Source organism: Lynx canadensis, chromosome D3 (genome assembly GCF_007474595.2).
Source record: "Lynx canadensis isolate LIC74 chromosome D3, mLynCan4.pri.v2, whole genome shotgun sequence".
Taxonomy (NCBI): Eukaryota; Metazoa; Chordata; class Mammalia; order Carnivora; family Felidae; genus Lynx; species Lynx canadensis.
The window spans coordinates 20,148,406-20,172,054 of NC_044314.2; the positions used below are offsets into that span (position 1 = coordinate 20,148,406).

Sequence of the window (23,649 nt, forward strand, 5' to 3'; positions counted from 1 at the left end):
TCCAATCCATCCTTAACTGGAGGTGAAAACTCTGAATATATATTTTCATGAGGGAAAGTGATCTTACATTTATAGCAAGTAAATTCAGTTGTACCTGTTGTCCAGTAAACTGAAGGTGTGTGTGTGTGTATGTGTGTGTACACATACTGGGAGCAAATGGGGAGAGGAGAGAGTGGTCCGTGGCCAGCCACTGTTGCTCCCAGTGGCTCCTGCCCACCTGGAGGGAAACAGGAACTTGGGTCAGAGTGAAGACCCAAGCACCCTGTAAGTCAGCAGTAGCGGCCCCTCCCTGCTCCCGCATTTTCAGGCTATTTCCTTTCTGGTCTCTCTGTTCCATTATTTCTCCTGCAGTTTTACTAACCATTTCCAAACACCTTCAACCTTTCTCTTTTCCTCTCCTTTTGGCTTTACTGCCATCAGATAGTTAAAGAGTTTCATGGAGTCGGAGGCCATTCCTCTCCCCGGCAAAAATCTGGATGGCGCACTTTTGTCAACTGGCCTCTTCTGTGTCCTGTGGAAAATGTCACAAATTTTGAAAAACAAGCAAATGAAAGGACAAGTACTATATCCCAAACCGGAAACGCCACTTTTACTCTGTAAAGAAGGCATTCCTGGAGAGAAGCCTCCTCTGCTCCCGGCAGGAACTGGGAGTGGCAAGAGGCAAGCTGCTAAACGTGGTCCAGATGCAGCTCCATCCAAGGGAAGCCTCGTACTTGGTCATTCGGGTGGCTGGGCTTGTCCCACCTCCCCTCCTCCATGCCCTCCTCCCTGTCTCTTCCTAGGCCCTCCCACCCCTAGGCGAGCCCCAGGCCTCGCAGCAGACATCTGTGGGTCTGAGTTCATATATCCAGCCTGAAGTTCCCTCTCTCCCTCCTATTATGAATTCTGTGCTGTGGTCCTGCTTGCTCCTTGTCTGTCAGATTGCAGTTCTGATGCTGTCAGCCATGTCTGACCAATCAGCAAACAACACCACAGGATGAAATTTAAACAATGCAGATGCTCAGATACAGGGTTATGTTGACTGGACCACGAAGGGAAAGCAGAGGTAAGGTCAGAGTCTCCCCAGAGTGGTTACCCCGAGCCTGCCTGATTTGACCCCTTGTGAGCTCCACTGTGCTGCTTTGGCTTCTGCTTTGCCCTCCTTCTTTCCTCTCCCGCCATCCAGCAGGATTTTCATTTTAATTCCCTGTCCTTGTTACTTCACTCCCTTCGTGTATTCACTCTTTTTCTCTTGGATCGGTGCTGAGTGTCATGAATGGTTCTGGATTGCCTCTAAGCTGAGGATCCTTGGGAAACACCACCTTGTGCAGGGCTTTTGTAGCCACAATTTCAGGAAGAGTCGCCTGCTGAGAATCGGGGCAAACGGATGGGATCCATAGGCCTTATCCATCTCCCTCTGTGGGGCGATGCACTTTATCATTAGGTGAAAACCCTGCCTTTGCTTTCTTACCATTGAGATGTACTGAATTGTAAATTGAGCTAAAATAGTCTTTTGGAGGGGGGGGGGATGCTGTAATTAGAAAAGATATAAATAGACACGACCTAAATGAGGATGAATCAGCCAGTCCTTGAGAATTTGGGGGAAGAAAAAGAGAGTTGATATCTGTCCCCCACCCCCCCCCCAGCCCTTTTACAGTTCTCGGTGTTTGCTCACGAGGTAACTGCTCTCAAAAGAAGACTGTCCTATCATCTTTCTCTTCTGTTTTAAGTATTTGGTTGGTCTTTTTATAACTTAGGGTGTTTACAGGGTTCTGTACTCCCTAGTCCCATCTGGAAACTATTTAAGCTTCATAAGATCTATAAGACTAAAATATCACATATAATGGGATAGGCAAAAGAGGAAAAATTAAACCCGTTGCGTGTGTTTAGAAGAAGTTAGTTGTTTGTTCAGAAGCGTCTGCTAGAGAATTGGAACAAATAGCTGTGTGCGGTGAATGGTTGGGTCCAGAGCTGTACATTTCACCACAGAATGAGCCTTGGTTTGTAAAACTGACGTTCTGTTGTGACTTCTAAATCCAAACAAATCTCTGCAAATTTCTGCCTGATCGAGTTAATAAGAAAATATATACATGCAGAGGCGAGGGCCGTATGCTACTTGTGGTTTGTCAGTGTCAGTGGAAATAAGAGACGTGTTTTACCTACTGTATTACATTCAACCAGCAATTGCCAGGACCTCCGGCTCAGCAGGTTTTCTGGATCTTTTTTTTTTTTTTTTCCTGCGATGAGAACAAAGGGATGCAGAAAGAGCTTCAGAGAAGGGGACGGCAGATGCGGGACTGGAGTCTCTTTCCTTCTAATTGCCTTGTAATTGGGGAGTGGTTTCCACTTTCCCACTATCTCACTTGTAGGAGAGGAAGACAGATGTGGCTTAGCGGGAACCAGCTTTCTCCAGGCCGGATGTGCTGTGGGACAGGGAGGTCATTCTCCGCTCTCAGGCCTGTGATCTGCTTCACACCTGTGCTCATTTTTCCCCATGATCGATGACCTTGTATTAACCTGGAGTGACCTTTCGCCTTCGCCTGTTCTCTGGGACCAGCTCTTGGCGAGCGGACCCTCCTTTCTCTCTGATTTACAGGTGGTCGCTGGAGCCACATACACTTGTTTTTCACGGTGCGCAGTGCACTTAGCAGCCCGGCAATTTCATCCCTCTCAAGGGGCCGAGAAGGGGTTTGGGAGGTGGGGGTGCAGTGAGAGAGGTTGCTGTTTGCATGTGCTTTTCTATTTTGTGGCTCATATGGTATCAATTACCATTTGATGGCAACGCCAGGCCTGAGGCCCTTCGCATGTTTGTCCTGTGAGAAAGATCTGGAAGAACCGACATATGGTTTTGATTGCAGCAATTGCAGGTTGATAGAATGAACGCAGGGGTGAGGTGGGTGGGTTTTCCTTCCGGCCCTTTCCACTCTGGGTTGCTAATGTGCTTTGCTTGTGGAACTGGTCTTTTCATCATCCAGCCCCTCCCCACTTGCCCCCCTTCCCTCCCCAACCCTCTACCACTCCGCATTCCCTGCCCCTGCCTCCTCTGTACTTCCAAATCACCACCAGAAACATGTGGCCCATATTAAGGACCTTCAATTAAAACAAACAAACAAAAATTTGTCCACTCTTGTGTTAAAATCCCAGAGAAGGTCAGTCCATCAAGATGATCGGAATTATACTAAAGTTAAAAAGCAAATGGGTGATAGGGAGTGGGTTCTCTCCAGAAGCTCGGGACATGTTTTAAAATGGCTATTAGTTCAGGTTGTTAAACATTGAAATGACACTGAAAAATGGCAGCAATAGAGATTAGTGTGTGTGTGTGTGTGTGTGTGTGCGCGCATCCAGGACACGTCTTTGAATTTGTTTGAGCATATGCTGTATAGGGGCAGGAGTTCTGTGAGGTTCTGTCTTCCTGTACATCTCAGCCATAAGAGGGAGGAGCACTTTGGGGCGTGTAGGTCTGTGTGAGCACTTCCCTTCGGAAGGGAGATGTTGGAGACCCATCCCTCTCATACTCAGTGACTTCTCTCTTACTAAATTTGTGACAGTAGGGGGGACCCAGAGGGAGGCTCCTCATTACTGCTGCACAGCAGGGATTGCATCTGTGAGTTTGCCAAGAGAAGGTCTAGTATTGGGGAACAGAGAGGCAAAGAGGGGAAAAGAACATTATAGACACTTTTAATGCTACCCGTGAAAATGTTTTCTTTCCAAGTAACATTTTTCTATAATGCTCTCAAATTCACATGTCTTATAATCTGTTCTACAGATGGGTAGCCCATGAGACTATGACTTTTTCACTTCAGCTGTTGCATTTCAAAATATTACTCACAATTAGGAATTTATATAGTTTTAAACGATAACGTGGTTTCTTGTGAGTGAATGTTTCTATTAGCATCCTCCTTCTTTTAAACTGAAAACCAACAAATCAGGACCAAAACATAAAAATATGTCCTCCCAGGAAGGTTTTTAAATTTAAAGGTGAATTATTATTCTGAAGGCCAGCTATTGAAACTTAACCATAATACTTGACACACTTCTTCATATTTATTTCCACATTAGAGCTGATCTTTATCAAAAGGCAGTAAAAACTTAAAAACTTCAGTTGTTGACTTAAATTATAGGGAGATACCTGTGTTATAGACTCTGTGGATAAAACAGAGCATAATTTTACAATGGCAGTTGGCTGTTTCTTAAGATATTAGCCCAAGGCTACCCTTTTCTTTACCCAAATTTCTCCTTATAATATACAGATTGGCTTGCTATATTGTTGTCTTTTTTTTTAAACAGTCTTGATAATGATTATATTTTGCTATTTGGTAATGTTCCTACAATTTAATACAGTTTTGTCGTCTGAGCTGTGTTTGAATTCACAGTAACTAGTGATTAATTGATTTGCTCCAGTCATATATTTTAATAGTGGAGATTTGGTTATTTGACTGATAGTTACTGGACACATATTATAACCTTAAATCACCATTCAGTTTGACAGCTTAAGACTTAACATTTCTACTTGCTGCTCATGCCATATTAACTGCTTTCAAAGACCGATGTATTGAGAAGTCCAATTTGGTGATTTTTTTTTTAAATTGTTGCTTTCCTGGAATATATGGTAGTGAGGACTCATAGCAAAATAATGTAGTGTATGGGCTGTAAGCCTGTTTGAGAACATGTTGGGTCACTTAACAGCAGCTGTGCTGGGGAGATATTTGATTTGAGAAGACTTTTTGAATCTTTTCAGCCCTAACCATTCTGGTTTTGAAATGGGAAAATGGAAAAGAGTTTTAGGGAAGAGAGATATCTCAGTTTTGAAAGGCAGCATAGGTAGAAATCTTTCCGGCCCTGCTCAGATTAACTGGCATTCCTAATCTATCCCCCCAACAGAGGACAAAGAGTCTGATGGGAAATGTGGGTTTATATTTTAGAGACGCACTACAGAGGCATGAGATAGTGTTAGATACCAGCTTTATGCTCCTTGCCCAGCATTAATTTGGTTTTGGGACTGAAATTTAGGTAAGTTTACAGAGAAAGCAACCTTTTTATATACAATTCCTTTTTTAAAAAAAACTACCCACTGTTGAAACTTTATTCCAGTCCTCTAAAATATTTCTACATTTTGGAGTATCTTTTTAAATGGCCAAATTTATATAGACACCAATGATCCTAAAAGATGGGAGAAAAAAAAAAAAAAACAGAACCCTACATGTGCTTAATACTTGGCATCTTAGTCCTTATTAAAGAAAGCTGCTTTGTCAAAAGTCTGAATGTAGGGATCCTCCAACTAAGGCATTCCTTGGTAGTACTAAAAGTGTTACTAGTTACTAGTGTTCTTTCTTTTCCTTTTTTTTTTAAGTCTGTAGTTACTTTAAATGGAGAAACATTTATAATATTATGGTGTTATTTTTTTAATGTGTGTAAGCAACTATCAGATCATACATACCCCTAATGGGGTAACTTTTATAAATTGAGGACAGAAGATGCCTGGGAAGTCCCTAGTGGAATGAAAAATGGTGCTCATTTTCTCAGGACTCTCCTGGAAAAGTGAGAACTACTTTCCTCTCTCTTGATGTGGAGACCCCCCTCCCTGGCCCCAGATACCATGTTGCAAAACACATTCACTGAATCTTTGAAGAGCTCATCACCTCTCTTTAGGACCTGTTCTTGTTCATGCATTGCAAATATGCACTTTTATGTCCACAAGGAAGATATTACTACCATCTAGAAGGGCGATGTCAATTAGGAACAGGAAACTGCGAAGTCTGCCAACTGCAGAATTGTACTCCGTTTACACCACCTCCTTTTGAACAAAATTTGAACCTTTGAGGAAAAAATAGTGGGGATTTTGATGAGCTTCTTTTATTTTTCTTTTTTTCTTTCTTTTTTTTCTTCTTTTCTTTCTTTTTTTTCTTCTTTTCTTTCTTTCTTTCTTTCTTTCTTTCTTTCTTTCTTTCTTTCTTTCTTTCTTCCTATTTGTAAATCATGGCTTCCTGATCCTAAGGGGAAAAAAAAAAAAACCTCAAAGGGAAGGCTCAGCAGGCTTCCTGGACATTGGATAGTTCGCACAAAACAACGTTCTGATGACTTGCATGTAAATAAATCAGAAGCATATGAATGAAGCGCCTCTCGAAATACACATGGGTTGAAAAATAGAAGTGCTGGGAAAATGTGTTTCGGGTTTTGCTGAGCCCATGACATTTGAAAACTACTTTGAGACACTGAACAAACACAAGGCATGGCTCCGCTCACCTACCCCAAATCTTAGCCTCCCAGTTCAATGGCAAATCGGTTTACCATGTGCCTAACTACGAGCCACCTTTGGTGTGCTTCCCCATACTTAATTACTCACAGTTTAAGTTTTTTCAATTAGAAGCTCAAAAATAGCATCACATTCCAAGAAAATGCAAATCTTAGCATTTTCTCACTCACTTGGTTCACAACCGACTCTTTTAGAAAACACCACACAGATCACCGCACCTTTAGGAACAGTCATACTGGCATGGCTCTCTTTGGTGTGACTGTTGTGCAACAGAAGAAAAGCATCCTTATTAAAAAAAAAACAAAAAAAAAAACTGGCCCAGAAATGGATGTTGCCTGTTAAACCAAAGTGATAAACTGCTGCAGGTAAAAGCCTCCTGAAGACGAATGGTACCCTCTTGGCATTATGGTAATAGCTCAACCATATGCTACCAAGCTCAGAGTCCCATTCTTTCATGCCTGAGCTCCGTGGCCTTCTCTGTAGGTGGGAGAAATTTGCCTTCTCTTTTCCACAATGTACTCAAGGGAGCCAGCATTAGGGATTCTAAGTCCTGGGACCACTGCAGAGACCTTAGAGACCTCTTATTCTCTCTTCTTGGTATCTTGTTCTTTGGCATCTGGCTTTAAGTACAGGACCAGAACACAGGGGAATTTAGGGAACAAAACCAGCCAGAGCTCCAGGCTTTTCCCACTGAAGGTAAGTCATTGACGTGTGTTTGGACAAAGTCTTGTATCTGTTCTTCGGATTAGCACCATCATCTGAGATGATCAGTTTGAAGTTTTAGAGAGGTGGTGGGTTTCATCTTTCCTATTTCGGGAAGTTATTTTGATTGTTGAAAAAAACATTTTAATGTACTTTTCCTAACTCCTTCACTCAAATGGCGGTAACAAGCTTCAATGCCTCCCATGCGTAAGGTGCTGGAATATAGCTCTAAACAAGACAGACATGAGATAGATAAGGAAATGGCCGGCAAAATGTAGTTTGATAATGCACTGTTGGGGGAGCACAGCCAGCCAGAGGTGGACACAGGAGGAGACACCTGTCCCACGTTTGACCTAGAGGAAGTGAGGTCCAAGAATGAATGGGTATTAAGCAGCAAATTTAAAGGTAATAAATGGACCAAGGAAGAGCATGACATATACTGTTACCTGACTGGAGCTCATGGTGCCAGAGGATAACAGAGACTGAAAGGATCAACAGTGGTCAGATCATAAAGTGCCTTGTGTACCCTATGAAGGAGTTGAAATTTTATCATGACTGTAATAAGGAGCCCTCCGAATGGGTATGCCCAAGAGGTCATTGAAGCTAGAAGTCCAGAGGGATAGCAGGAACACCGGGAAAACCTAGTCACCAAAGCCAAGGGAAGCAAATTTCACTAGAAGGAGGAAGAAGTGAATGGTGTCAGATGTTGCTGAGAGACAACAGTGACCTTTGGCTGCAGCATCCGTGAGCTCTTGAGCAGTTCTGCTGGGTAGTGGGTGTGGAGGGAGGGTAAAGAGGTGGAGAAAGGGCATGGCAGGCTGCTTTTCCATCATCGTGGTCATTGTCATCATCACCACCACCAGAAAATGAGCAGCAAGCATCTTTATCTACCAGAGAGAGAGAGAGAAGGAAAGGAGAATGAGACACACACACCACAGGGAATTGGAACATATTTGGGAAAACAGATCATAAATATAAAACAGAAGACAGTAATGCAAGATAGAAGACATGCAAAGGGCAAAGTGAGCCATACAAACCAATGAGATGAAACAGATCTGAACAGAGCCATAAAGACAGGACAAATCATATGGCAGATGGAAAGGGAGAGTTTTTGAAGAGGTGAGTGCAGCTTGAGGCTTGTATTTTGAGTTATGCCTCTCTCAGAGTCCAGTCTGTTTAGAGGTTCCTATTAAATGGAAATGATGGAAAACCCCACTAAAGGTGATGTGTGCTCTTAACATGCCTGTGACTTCTGTTTAAGTTTCTCACCCTTTTTTTGGAGAATTAAAGGCATGGACTGACTGTTATAGTTTCATGCAATCTTTATTTTTAAAATCTGGACCCAGAAACTAAGAAACAGGTATCACAAGTAGAGCAAGTCAGTGATATTCATAAAGTCTACACGGATGAGTTCCTTGAAGTTTTGCACACCCGGTGATGGACGTCTGTGCAACTACAGTGTCATATCTTTCACATCTACGTTATCTCCGTCTGATGTCCTCTTCTTGCTATGAGGCCAGAGGTGCACCCTCATGTACAGTACCTTGAAGAAGCCATTCGTGATTCAGAGGATGATTTTTCTCAACAGAGATACCCGAGATATATATTTGTGTAAGGCGCTTCAGTGCTAAAAATCTGCCATGTAAACTTTGTAAGTGAAGGAAAGAATTGGTCCTCTTTTACTTTGGCTGTTTCCCTTGTTTGCCCAGTAACTATTTATTGGGCACCTGCTGTGGTCAAGCCATTGCCTTCAATGTGCTCCAGGTTACATCCTTTGCCCCTAAAGAGCCCATAGCGTTTTATTGGAAAAATGACTTCTATTCTTCCTAAAATTCACACATTTCTAAAGTAAAATGCTGGGAAAGTTTAGAAGATGAAATATATTTGAGGCACCAGGGTGGCTCAGTCGGTTAAGCGTCTGACTCTTGATTTCAGCTCAGGTCATAATTTTACGGTTCGTGAGTTCAAAGCCAGCATTAGGCTCTGTGCTGACAGCTCAAAGCCTGCTTGGGTTTCTCTCTCTCTTCTCTGCCCCTCCCCCACTTACTCTCATGCACACGGGCTTGCTCTCTCTCTCTCTCTCTCTCTCATATTGCTCTCATATTAAGAAGGTTGTTCTCATATTCAGAAGTCTTCCATTAAAGAAAACAGACTCATCACCATCAAAAAATACTGCAAGTGTCATTAGGGCGCTGAACATGCTATACAAATTAGATACCTTGAGGTCCATACTTTTTCAAGGTGTTTTCTCAGTGCATGATCTTGTTTTATTTGCACCGCATCTCTGTGTAGCAGCAGATGTTATTATCTCTATTTACCAAAGAAATATCATCAGATTGAAAGAGAGGTTAATGACCTACCTGTAGTCAATTAATGAGTGATGGAATCAAAAGTGGAAAGATGGTCTCTTGCTCCTTAGAGCACATTGGAGACCCATTATTTATAGCTAGTTAACTCACTTAAGATATTTTGGCAATGAAAGAGAATCTTAAGTTCACCTTCTTTTTTAAAAACCTCCTTAACAGATTTATTGAAGTATAATTGATATACAACAAATCATACATATTTGAATGTACAGTTTGAGAAGTTTGACATATGTATGCTCCCATGAAGCCCTAAGTGCATCTTGGTAGAATGAAGAACATTGAGTTTGCTAACAAAGAGATCATGAGTGACTTTGATAAGAGCGCAGTTTTTATTGCAGTGGAAGGACAGCCTCGTCTCCTAAGAAATCTACGTTATTTACCTAAGTTTTCCGTCTAGCAGCTGATGACAAGGCATATTACTTAGGAAGTTTGACCCTGTTGGTCCTCTCTACTACTGGAATACCATCTTCCCACAGATAGGTCCTCACGAATATTTTGTTATGAGCTTGCTACTCTGTTTTGTTTTGTTTGCATTCGTTGAGGTGCAATTCACATGACATAAAATCAACCATTTAAAAATGAACAGTTCAGTTGTATTTGATACATTAACAATGTTGAGCGACCACTTCTGTCTAGTTTCAGAACATTTCTGTCATGCCCAAAGGAAACCCTGTACTCATTAAACAGATCCTTCCCATCCCGCTGCTGCTGTGTCTTACAAACCTGTAATATTATCATAGACACAAATAAGGATGCACGCAGGCGTGCACAAATACATCCATGGTAGACACATAATCCATCTATGTAGAGATTAGGAAATTCCAGGTCTACCTAGCATTGGGAAGTTCCAGTCAAAGGACCTAATGGGTCCTCATTATATAAGCAAAGAACTATATGTTTAATGGATGTTTCTCTGGCAGGTAAAAGAAAAAAGGAAATATCCTCTTGCTTCTTTTTAACATTTCTCTGTATTTTTCTCAAATTCTCATTAGATACTAATTTATCAAGGAAGAAAAAAAAAGACAAAAATCAATTGTTGGCCTTTTATTATGTAAAACTGCAGTGTTCCTCTTCTTGTAAAAAAAAGTTTCTCATTAATTTCTTTAACATTGAGAATTTTAAACTGCTTCCCGTATCTTAATATTAAACGATCATCTGGATTTTACATTTCTAGTTTTGAAGATTCAAAATTATTGAACTAAGTAATTTAGTTATCAAAGGCATTTTTTCCCCTGGGGAAAAAATCAAAGGGGCATTCTTACTGTAATTTTTATTGTTAAAGTAATTACTGTTGTTTATATTTATTTATGCCCTTATCATTCCAGAAAAAAATATTTGAGGTAGCCAGTAGCAGATCATTAAACTGTATATCTTTAAAATCAAGAAAACTTAGATCAAATGAAAAAAAATGTCTGAAATTCAAATATTAGAGACAGTCAATTATATTTTAAATGTGCCTGAAGAGATGCACTATTTATTGGTGGTAATCTGTTCTGTTGCCCAGTCCCCTTTCAGGAATATTATTGCCCTTCTTGATTAACCCCCCATTTCCTTTAAGAAGTTTTCTTTGAATAACCCTGTTCTAAAGGGATAATAAATACTAGTCATTTACACATGTTTTCTAGTTGCTTGTTATACATCAGAGTTCTCCTGACTGGCTCCCAATGACAATTCTAGAGTCCTAGGTTTGTTTGCTTGCTTGTTTGTTTGTTTTTTATGTATCAAAGCACCTAGCCTTGTGCTAGCTAAAATCTCTGCTGTGCATTACATCAGTGAAATATTGCTGGCTGGTTTTACTAAAAAGTTTGCCCTGTGTGTGAGAGAGGGGCAGGTACTTGAATGGATAATAAAGAAGTGGTTGATTGGACAGAGGCATTGACAATTTGAACACTTACTTTTTTTTCATTTCAGTCTGTGTCACAGAGTCATAGATTTGATAATTATTTCATGTGGTTGCTTTTAGTTGAAAGGAGTTAGGGCATATGTTTTTTTTTTATTTTTTTTAACGTTTTATTTATTTTTGAGACAGAAAGAGACAGAGCATGAACGGGGGAGGGTCAGAGGGAGGGAGACACAGAATCAGAAACAGGCTCCAGGCTCTGAGCTGTCAGCACAGAGCCCGACGCGGGGCTCGAACTCACGGACCGTGAGATCATGACCTGAGCTGAAGTCGGCCGCTTAACCGACTGAACCACCCAGCACCCCAGGGCCATATGTTTTGACAGAAAAGAGATAATTCATGCTTTTTTTTTTTCACCTTTGTAAACGGGAGCTGGGGTAATGATTTTACAGTATACCAGGGCAATGATTCCTGTTCAAAACCTCACCAAATTGTAAACTCACTATTCGTAACAATTCTCTTAGCAAGCAGAAGATGAAGGCATCTGTTTCAAGCACCCAGGGTTAAGCTGATGCACTAAGCACAGCATAGAGTTCATCTTGTACTCGAGTTAACATTAGTAGCTCTCCTTTACTAATACAGAAATTTGATCTCCAGATTCCTTAGACTGTAGGCAATTTGGAAGGACATTCTGATCAAGTGCTAATAATTCTGATTTGGAATGAAAACCCTAGCTAGATCATAGCCCCCCCTTTGTCCCCATCCAGTCATGTAAAATCTCTCCCATCTTTTGTCTCCCAGTGTATAAGATGGGTGAGATGGTTGACTTCTTGGATAGATAATCTGTCTCAAAGTGATTCTTTTTTTAAAAATTTTAATATTTATTTATTTTTGAGACAGGGAGAGACAGAGTATGAACAGGGGAGGGTCAGAGAGAGAGGGAGACACAGAGTCTGAAGCAGGTTCCAGACTCTGAGCTGTGAGCATAGAGCCCGACGCAGGGCTCAAACTCACAGACCAGGAGATCATGACCTGAGCCAAAGTCGGAAGCTCAACCAACTGAGCTACCCAGGCGCCCCTGTCTCAAAGTGATTCTTTAAATTTTTTTTTTCAACGTTTATTTATTTTTGGGACAGAGAGAGACAGAGCATGAACGGGGGAGGGGCAGAGAGAGAGGGAGACACAGAATCGGAAACAGGCTCCAGGCTCTGAGCCATCAGCCCAGAGCCTGACTCGGGGCTCGAACTCCCAGACCGCGAGATCGTGACCTGGCTGAAGTCGGACGCTTAACCGACTGCGCCACCCAGGCGCCCCAAAGTGATTCTTAACTAAGGTAATGAAAACAGAAAGTCTTTATAATTTAAAACACTATCAAGATACTAACTTTCTATAATGATCATTCATATAATTTTACTCTCTTTTCCACTGTTAAGTTCAAGCAAAGAAGGTATCTAGAGAAGTACATATCCCCTTTTGTGAATTGTTTCTTTGACCATTCCTCTTGTCTTTGTAGTATCAGTTAGAACCTTGGTCTTTCTGGCTTTTTATTCTTACTTGGTTGGGTCCCTACTTTTGAAAGTGTCTTTCAGCTTTTGTTTGACACAACTTTCTCTCTAATCCCTCTTGCTTCCTGGGAAGGAACATGTACTTCGGAATGATGGCTCTCGGGCCATTGTCTGTGCTTAATATAGACAAATGCGGCCCTGAAGACCTGGGATTGGAGGGACAGGAATAGCACTTTCAGGTTGCGCAAGTTCCAACTATAACGTAACTGGCATTTTTCTTTGGTCGTGTTTTCTCTTCTTGTAAAGCCCTCTCTGTACCCTCATAACTTCTTCACTTTTCTCGCATTCTTTCAAAAGTGACTTCTTGAGAAAAGATCTGAGAACTCATCATGTTGAATTCTCAGCTGCTAGCAGAAGATAACATTTCCTGAGATGGAGGATGATTGGAAATATGTTGAAAAATGGGTTTGTGACCATGGGACTTTTTCCAGGGATATAGGTTTTTACCCCTCATGGTAATGTTCATTGATTAAGGTCTGCAGCATTGAAGTTACTTGTTTATCCCAGTGGTACCCAAACTTATTTGAGCTTACATCCCATTTTAAAAGACACATCTATTAAATAACATCCAATGGAGGATATCAGCTCTAGTCTTTAGTCATCAACCTATAAACTTGAGTTCAAAAGGAAAGGGATGGGGAATATTCTTAGAACCCTTAAGTACGGACCATTATAGATCATTGTCTTCACCCCTCAAACAGAGAAGAGTATGAAAATCTGTTTTGGCAGAACAATGAATGTTTATTTTATGATGTTATTCTTAGTTTGGCGTGTATCTTGTGTTCAGTGTGTTCATTCATTCATTCATTCGTGCATGTACTTAGTCACTACTTGAGCCTGTTTCATGCCCAGTACCACACACACACACACACACACACACACACACACACACACACAGCACACTTGCACATTTTTTCATAATATTTGTTTAAACCTTGTTGTTTCTGCGGTCAGCTATATTGAACAGGCCTTCTTAGCATTCAGTTGACTATTGAAGAAACAAGAATCAACATTGGAATAAACCTCAAATTGATTTCTCTCTTTGTTTTAGAATCCTAAAATTTGTTTTCATCTGGAAGATATGCTGCCCTCATTTAATTGACGAAACAATGCTTTCAGAGGTCACAAAGCTATTTATTGGCGTATTTAACCAACACTATTTTGATGTTCCAGCACCTCCTAAAGAAACAGTAGGTGTCGTCTTAAAAAAAGCACATAACTGGTTGCCAAAGAGAAAAAATAGTGTTGAAATGGGATGTGATCTGTTAGAAATAATGAACAATCATGAATTTGATGTGATAGCGGTAGAGATAAAAATAATTCAGTTACATCTGTTTAAGGTTTAAAATAAGTAGAAATAATAATTAATAGAAATTAGAAGTCATGTTCTTCTTAACATTACCTTTAATTTCCAGTGAGCAGTCAATAAATAAGAGCTTGGAAACAAATTGGTTAGGTGTTTGGAACATATTAAAGAGTTGTGATGCACTTAACATCCACAGTCGTTTATGTGTGCCAATCCTGAGCCTGGTGAGGAAGCCAAGTCCCATGTGAATAAGTAACATAAGGAATGTAACCAGGAAGACGTCAGGTTTCACCTGGACCAAATTTTGTGCAATTAAGTGTTTCAAGAGATCTTTAGCCAGGTGTAACTTAATCAGTTTAAGGCATTCTCAGCTAGGGCCAAGGTACTCAGAATGTTGGCAGTGGGCATTCCTGTGATATACCACGTTGAAAGTAATAGCAAACATACAGTGTCTGCTCACTTCGTGCCAAGAGCAAGAGAAATGCAGGTGTAAAAATAAAAAGAAGTATTTGGAGCCAGAGGCTAGTACACACAGGCGGAACTGTGTTAGCACTTCACTTGAATGCTGTAAGAAATAATATGGTGCTTTTTATCAGTTTAGTGTCCTGGTATTTAGTCCTGGGTCTGGTTTCACCGCTAAATGCCAATGTAACTGGCAGCAGATTACTTCACTTCTCTCTGACTTCAGTTCTGTTGAACAAAAGTATTGATACCTGCTGCTTCTTTGCTCAGCTTCATGCCTGGAAGACAGATGAATGGTCCTCCTGAAGCAGCACATCGGAGCCTCCTTTGTGCCCCCTGGACTGTGATCACCTTGTGTTCTTCTCTTTAGGCAAAGAGGCATTCTGTTAGCCCCCTGGCTGCAAAACGGTCAGGGCATATAGATAAGGGACCCAGGATTCACAAAGCTGGGTTTTGGTAGGAAGTCCATGAACACCCTGGAAAGAATTCTTAGCTGCTAAGAGATAATGGTGGAGAATGGTAGTTACAGTTCAAACTCTGAAACTGAACTACGTGATTTTGCCCATTTTGCCACTTAACTAGCTATGTGACTTTGATCAACTTACTTAACCTTCTCTTAGATTCTTATTTGTAAAATTAAGACGATAATACAACAGCAGTGTTAGTGTACAGACAAAATGAGTACATGTACTTTTTTTTTTCTGGAATAGTGTCTGGCATATCCTAAGTACAGTGTTAGCTATTTTTATCATCAACATTATTTTCTCATGCCAAGTGTGACAAGAGCTTTGGTCTGGTAGGCATTGGGACCAGGTCCTTTTCCACTTCTGGAGGGTGTTAAGCTATGATTTTACTTCTTTTCTTTGTTTCTATTTGGTAACTCCTGCATATATTACTGAGATGGGTATAGGATAATAAGTGGAAACACCTTAAAATCTCAAATGTTCTGGGGCACCTGGGTGGCTTGGTCCGTTAAGCATCCCACTCTCGATTTCAGCTCAGGTCATGATCTCACAGTCGGGAGATCAAGCCCTGCGTCAGGCTCCGTGCTGATATCGCAGAGCCTGCTTGGGATTCTCTCTCTCCCTCTCTCTCTGCCCCTCCCAAACTCTCAAAATAAATAAAAAATTTTAAAAACCTCAAATGTTCTGTATCTATGATAGATCTAGTTTATCATATGTATGACTTAATATCTATTATATCATAACAGAGTAAGCCAAATCATACCTCTCCCGGGTGTTTAACTATCTCAGGTTTGCAATGATAACACCTTGAAAATCTTTCTAAAATAATAGAGCACTACGTAGATTCAAATTACAATAATATTATTGTACAATTATTAGTAATTCTTAGTGCTTTTTTAAAAAATTGAAACAGGATTTTTTTTCCTCCCTTGTAAATATTTATACATGTCAAAGGCTATATAGATTCCCTTTATTTTTAGAGTTTGAAATTTGATCCAGAGATTTGAAAAATATACTACAGCTAGCTATGTAAAAAAAAATATAAGAATATCCTTGCCTTTTTATTTGAAGAAAAGAAAGAATAAGGTAGAGCTGCCTGCCCATAAAGAACACCAGGTTTTTCTTAGCTCCTGGAAGGGAGGCAGGGGTTGCACGCAGGAGGCACGCTTAATACTGGGTCCAGCTCACTTTTGCACTGTATAATCTCCGATCTCGCTGCAGCGGGGGTGCACTTGCAGGGAAAGGCATTGCTGCGGGCCACCCATGTCTTCATGCTTATGCAACTCTGGAGCCTGAACCCTTAGGGATCGCTCAGCGCCTCCTTCTCCTTCCTGTGGCTTTCTTTTGGGTCTTTGTGATGTCTTCCAGCTACAGAATTTGATTGGTAAAGATACAAACAAAGAAAGGAATTAAAATTCTCACAATTTTACTACTACTTAACCCGGAAAAGGAAATGTGGTGGCTGAGAAGAGTCAAACTCTTGGCTGTAATTCATTTATAGGATTTAGCTTTAGATTTAATATACTGATCTGATCATGCACAGATCATCAAAACTCAGCTGACATGTAGAAAATGGAAAAATTATATGTGATGTTTGTGATGGAATGTATAGATGTATGTTCAGAGTAATTGTGTTCTTAAATATATTACATACTCAGGAATTTCTTTTAGGGGGATCATATATTCTCTTCGTGATGCAATATGACAGAGTGAAAACAGGTAATTACTTGTTAGTGAAAATAAAATAGGAATATCATATACATTAATGGTATGTTTCACACATTTCGATAAATGTGATTTTTTTTTTACGACTACCAATAAAGATAGTTTGTGGAATAAAGAAACTCTTCTTACTAGGAGTTATTTTAGGGCATTTAGAACTATTTGGTTAATTCCTATAAAACTTTCAAGTGACTTAGATGGCCATAAAAGCTTCACAGTTTCAATAACCTACACCTCTGAATGTTTCCATTTATTTATACCCATCAGTTTGTCAATATACTGCAGACATTCATGTGTTATCTCTAAATAGATTTCCTATTTATGTGACAACAATGCAAATTGGCTTTTAACCATTACCTGGAAATGAAGTAGGATTTCTTCCATTGGTAAATATTCCTGGACTTAATGTATGTATTGTTCTGAGAATATATCACGTAAATAATTTTTATTCCTATGGTTTGCTGTTGGTTTTAGTTTTTTGCACTCTTGGATTATTTACTGCCTGTTATATGCCCTTGAGCATTATTAACTGCCTTTAAACCTTATAATAACTTACTCAACTCCGTTACTTGAATCTGTTTATTAACCTTTTATGCCACTTTACTGCCCATTAGAATATTTAAGTTATAAAGGTAGAAAAGACTTTAGAAAGGAGAGTGCCAAGGGGACTGGATGCAAAGTCAGGGGCCCTGGGCTCTGTCCATTAACCTCTTCCTTTGCTCATTTGTAAAATAAGGTCGAAAGCATTTGAGCTTTAGAAATATGATGCTTAGAGACAGGACAGAGGGCAGCAAGTGAAAAGAGAAAGGAGAAGCTGTAAAAAAGTCAAATAAAAAGATTTTAAAAAAAGAAAAAGTATTAAAAATGAAGAGAGAGTAGAAGAGAGGGACCCAATTACCAATAATGTGAAACCACATGATCAGAAAAACTTAAACATCTGTTCAACTTTTATCGTCTAGAAAAAGTGATCACACCATGTCTAACTATAATTCCTTTGCCAAAGACACTAAGGGCCAAGGACAGAATTGCAGTTGAAGAATTTCTTCTGCTTCCTACACATCCAGAAACCGAGAGTCACAGATACTCTTGCCTCGTGTCCCACTTGGTGCAGTTTGCAGGAATTTTGGCAGATGGTTCTAAAAAGGACTTTAAAAAATATGTAGTAGTACAAGGAACTCTAAAAATAATAAATAAAACTAAAACGTAAATATCCTGCCATTCAGTAGCATCAACATTTATCACCACCCTCTATATGCTACGTACTAGGGATACCTAGAAGTTGCTTCTGTAGCTAGTCCACCAAAGAACTTCTAGTTCTTGCAGCCTAGAAAGAATATCAGTTCTTAAATGGGCTGGCATTATTGTAATAGGCAGTCTAACAGAGGGTGACATGTTACCCAGGAGGGTATGGCCCAGGAGAACTCTTCACAGACAAGCATGGGTCTAAACCAGTGCTCCCAACAGAACACTCTGCCGTAGTAGGAAAGTTCTATGTTAGTGATATCCAGTATGGTAGCAGTGACCACATAAGGCTGTTGAGCACTTGAAATATGTCTAGCATGACTGAGGGAGTGGATATTTAACTTCATGTAATTTTAATTAAGCTTAATTCAAATAACGACATATTACTAATGGCTAGTATACCGGATAGCACTGTTCTAGACACTTCTTAAAAATAGCAGTAAGCAGTGACTAGGAGTTACAACAAGATATAAATAATAATACCATATATTGAGTGCCCACAACAGATTAAGAATTATGCTTGACGGATATTATCTCTAATGCTCACAAAAAGAGTAACTTCATTTCACAAAGGAAAAAATTTGAGGTTCACGATATCACCATCCAGCTCACAATTAATTGTGGAGAGCTGGAATCTGAACCCAGTTGGTCTAGCTCCAGAGCTGGATAATTTCTACTATTATGCCAAAGACTTTTCTACACCCTCTGAAGACTCTTTCAAGTACATCTTCCCCTTGGTTTATGGATCAGTTAGGAACATACCTTTCACTTGGTCACATGGCACGATTACAGAGTCCATATTAACTCTTCTGAATGTGGAGGTATCACTGCGCTGAAGCTTTCTTTTCTCTTCCTGTGTGACCCATGTCTTTCAAACAATATTGTAAGAGTTGAGAGTCTAGCCCAGTTGTCTGAGTAGTGAGCTGATCTACCTTTAAGTATGTTTCCCCATTAGATGCTGGGAAGCATCAAAGCATATGCCTAGGTTTGTGAACATCACACACAGCACACTATAAACTCTTGTCATTTGCGTGTTTCACTGTCACAGTTTAGAATATTTATAAAATCTTCCAAGGTCTAAACTAGTAAGTGAACCCTGCTAGCACTTGGGCATCTGAGGCATAATTCTGCTTTATTTTCTACTCATTATGGAGCATACAGCAACTCTCTTTAAGGGCCTGAAAGTCTGTTAAAATTCTGTGTTCAGATGGTTCTTGCAGAATCCCAAAGGGGTAGTAATGGTAAGGAATTTAAAGGTACATTGTACAGCCCAGTGGTTATCACCCAGCCCCACTCAGTTGACACACCTCGTGACACATGGTCTGTAGCCACTTCTCTTTATCCCCTTAAAATTTAGCTTCCCACTTCAGGAAGCAAGTAACATTAATATGTATTGGTTTTACTATGAACGTGCCTTATCACGTTTTACTTTCTTAAAAGGTAATTATGAAACCCCCATGAGAATATTTCTATAAAGTATGGTCAAAGTACAGCCTTGTGTTGATAATTTAAAATGTGTTTTTTGGGGGTGCCTAGTTGGCTCAGTCAGGTAAGCATCTGACTTCAGCTCAGGTCATGATCTCGCGGATTGAGGGTTCGAGCCCCAAATCAGGCTCTCTGCTGTCAGCAGGGAGCCTGCTTTGGATCTTCTGCCCCCTTATCTCTCTGCCATTTCCCCCAACCCTCTCAAAAATAAACAAACGTTTAAAAAAATTTTAATGAAATAAAATATCTCTTTTTGCCTTTTAAGAGCAAGAAATTGTGTTTGTTTTTTTTTAATGGAAAGAATATGGACTGATGACCCACTTAAATCCTGCCTTTACCAGTTAGTTGATTGTTAAGTCACATTTGTTCAGATAATCAACATAATAGCAGCACTATTATTCAACTTTTCAATGGCATAAAGCTAGTAAATTTGTGGCCTAACCACTGAGGAAGCTACAGAGCAGAGTGAAAAAGAAAGAAATCCAAATTTAACTTTTCTTCCCCTCTTTCTACAATGGAAGACTTTATTTTATTTTTTAATTTATTGTCAAGTTAGCTAACATACAGTGTAAACAGCATGCTCTTGGTTTTGGGGATAGATTCCTGTGATTCATCACTTACATACAACACCCAGTGATCATCCCAGTAAGTGCCCTCCTCAACGCCCATCACCCATGGGGGAAGGGAAGGGGAAAAAATAGTTTCAAACAGAGAGGGAGGCCAACCATAAGAGACTCTTGAATGTGGAGAACAAACTGAGGGTTGATTGGGGAGGGGGAGGGATTGGTTTTCTTTTCTAATAGGCAAAGGTTCTATTTAAAAGAAGGTACTGTATTATTTCTTTGATGACTGAGCAAAGGATAACCAGGAACATTGGATGGAACTGCTAATATAATATAGTAATACTTCTCAAAGTACAACAAAAACCAAATACATAGTATGAAAATGTTTTTTTTTTTTATTTTTATCAGTGCAGGGGTTAGTGTTATCTAGAGAGATTTGTTAAACTCAGATTTCTGTATGCATGGTTTTGTTTTAAATTCAGAAATGTAAGAGAAAACATAATGGTGCTAAATTTGAACATAAACTATACTTTGCCACTAGTTTGCCATGAAGCTTTTATTCAACAAATAGTTCACTAAAAGAGCTGCAGCCTATGAGCTTTGGGCCAAGTTTCCCATTTCCAGTTTTGCAACCAAAATTTCACGCTTCTTTGGTTACTCTTGTGGGAGGAGTCAGAATGCCAAAAGTCACCTTGATCTAAGCGGCCTTATCAGAGAAAAACTAAGTGTAGATTTTTGTTTCTCGTTAGACTTTTCTGATGTTTCATAGATAGGGTCACTTCAATATACTGAACTAGAGTTTGGGATTTTTATTTCATTTTTCATTGGACTGATTTTTTGGTGTTAGTCACTAAAATGATTCTAACTATTTGAAGGTATCTGGGACGTTTGGCATTGTTCTGTTATATTAAAGATATATATATTTAGTTAACAAATCATCTTTCTAGTTACCTAAAATAGCATAATTAAAATCAGTTGTATGTGAGCTTTTCTTATTGAATTTAGTGTCTCTATTAAATACATTATTGAAACCCATACCTTGAAGTCTTTTGATTGAGAAATTGGCAAAATAGTTGACTGAAGTAAAAATAATGAAGCAGCTTCCTGGTCATCCAGGTTACTAAAGATGAAAATATTTAGGATAAATTGAAGTATGAGCATTATGATCAATCTGTTTTCATAAATATCATCTTACACCTCTACCACTATTTTTAAAGAAAGTAACCTAAAATAAAGTGCCACTGATAGTTGTGCATGTAGGGCAAATTGCAGATCTTGAGCGGTTGCTTTGACCATTCCATTTTCAAATTTCTTATTAAAATGGAGGAGGGGAGCTGAACTAAATAAAAGTATAGGTGTGCCTGGCTGGCTCAGTCAGCAGAGCATGTGACTCTTAATCTTGGGGTTGTGAGTTCGAGCCCCATGTTGGGTGTAGAGATTACTTAAAAATAAAGTCTTTGAAAAAAAAGTACAATAGTTCTGTGCAAGGTGTATTTATATAAACAGTTCTATAGGGCACTTTACCTTAAAGGTCATTTGAAGTGGGAAAGATGCCTTTTTTTACCATAAACAATGGTCCATTTCTTGTTAATAAGATTTTCATCTTATATGAAGAGTCTTGGGGTGCCTGGGTGGCTCAGTCGGTTAAGTGTCTGACTCTTGATTTTGGTTCAGGTTGTGATTTCACAGTTCATGAGTTCGAGACCCGCATCGAGCTCTGTGCTGACAGTGCCTGTTTGGGATTCTCTGTCTCCCTCTCTGCCTGCCCCTTGTTTATGCAGGCAGTACTTAAGAATTTTGAATAAATGATCTTATTCTTAGATCTTTGAACTCGATCATAATTCATAGTCCAAGTAGCCTCCTTATACATGAGTAGAATTACCAAAGATATGTCCTTATCTCCCAAAAGAAATATCAACCAATTCTGCCCAAATCGGGAAAAAAGGTGAAACTTGTTAGGTGCCATCACATGGTGTTGACATAATAATATACATGACAAGTTTAAAGTTAATGTAGTAGAATATAATTAAAATTAAACTATATAATCCTAGAAGAACTTATTTTGATTGTTTTCAAATACAAGATGGTTTAATAATGTGGGTCACAGTTTATTTTCACTTTTACAGTACATACATTAATTTCTGAAACTTGGGGTGATACGTAGTACACTTAGCTTGTATTAATACCAATGGCCAAACAGCTGTCCGGCTAACAGCCTGTACTATAGATAATACCACAGAGGCAATCTGATTTTCAATTTCCCCTTTCTCTAGATAGTAAGGTTTCCTTCATCTTGTTATCCTACTCTCAAGACCTCCTCTAAATACATTCAGTAGCATTTCCCAAACGGTTTATTAGTTGTATAGTTCCCAAGAAAATGCTGGGTTTCGCTTGACAGAACTTTAGGGTATTGATTTGTTTGGGGGTTCCTGGGTTAAGGTTTATTCTTTGTCTCTTAGAGATAATTGAGAAGATTTCTTCCTTTTTGTAAGCTCTGTGGAAATAGAAGGAAATAGACATTTATATATTTAAAATGTGAGGAGAACTAAAAAATAAAGTGAAGTATAGCCCATGTAATATGGGGCTTATATCCCTCTATGACTTAGGAAAATTCCTTGTTTTCTAAAGCGTGCCTAGGTTTTTCTGGTTTGTTTTTGTTTTGTCCCATCTCCAGGACCTCCCAATTTTCAAGGGCACTGTGGGGCATATGTAGCATTTATTTGATGTATGTGTGTGTATGCATATTTTGCCACATCTGTCTCTGCGGACCTATCCTTTGTGAAATCCTAAACCTTGTATTAATGCTTAGTTTGTGATTCATGGTGTTCTGAGAGCAATTATATAATTTTTCTTAGGGTGTTTATTCGATGTGCACTGTAAAAAAATGGGAGTATTTTTTGGTAACTCTGCAGTTGCCTTTTTATTGGTGAATTTCTCTTTCTTTTGCTGTGACCTGTGAATATCACTGCAGGCTCTCTGCCAATTTTGTGAGCCTCTGCCTGCTTCAAAATGGAGGCAGGAAGGTATCCATTTTCATCAAGAGGATGACAGTGTTTCAGTCTCTCCGACCATCTGGAGAGAGGAACTTTTGGAGCAAAAGAAAATAGGGATTTAAAAAAATTATATTTAGCAGAAAAGGCAAGGGGGGAACCAATTAAAGTTAAACTATACCTTATGAATTTATGCTTTTCCACTATGCTCTCTTCTTTAAAGGAAACCTAAACAAGAAAATACACAGGCTATTTTTATAAAGGACTGGTTCTCCAACTCTCATGAGTATTAGTAAACGAATGTTCAGTAAATTAGGATTTTGGCACACTTTTTTTAAGTTTATTGCACACACAAATATAATAAGAGCTATAAAGGAGTGCTCCCCCCTCTTCCTGTGTACATGCTGATTGTTGGTGGTCTATGTAGATCTGGGCTTTTAATGGTCTTTTTTCATGCAGCTCTGCAAAAAGCTGACACTATGGGAATTTAATATTCCAAGATGTATTTGTCACTTTCTGTGGTCTGGATAGTGTATTCGTTTTCTGGGTCTCTGTCTCTTTCTCTGAGAAGTAAAAATTTTAATTCAAAGTTCAAGTAAAAGGGAGAGGCTTGACGCATGCCCTTCTGTTTTCACCTTTCAGGTGCTCAGAGGCTGTCTATGTTTAAAAAAAAAAAAAAAGGATGCTTGGACAGGACAGCCCTGTGGGTA

The 23,649-nt window shown here is 39.5% G+C and overlaps 1 protein-coding gene across 17 annotated transcripts in view; it reads left to right on the plus strand.

Annotated features, from left to right (window-relative positions):
• The window catches only part of TCF4 (transcription factor 4), a 351,707-nt gene that overhangs the window by 277,228 nt on the left and 50,830 nt on the right, over nt 1-23,649 (plus strand). The gene's annotated exons all lie outside the window — the stretch shown is intronic.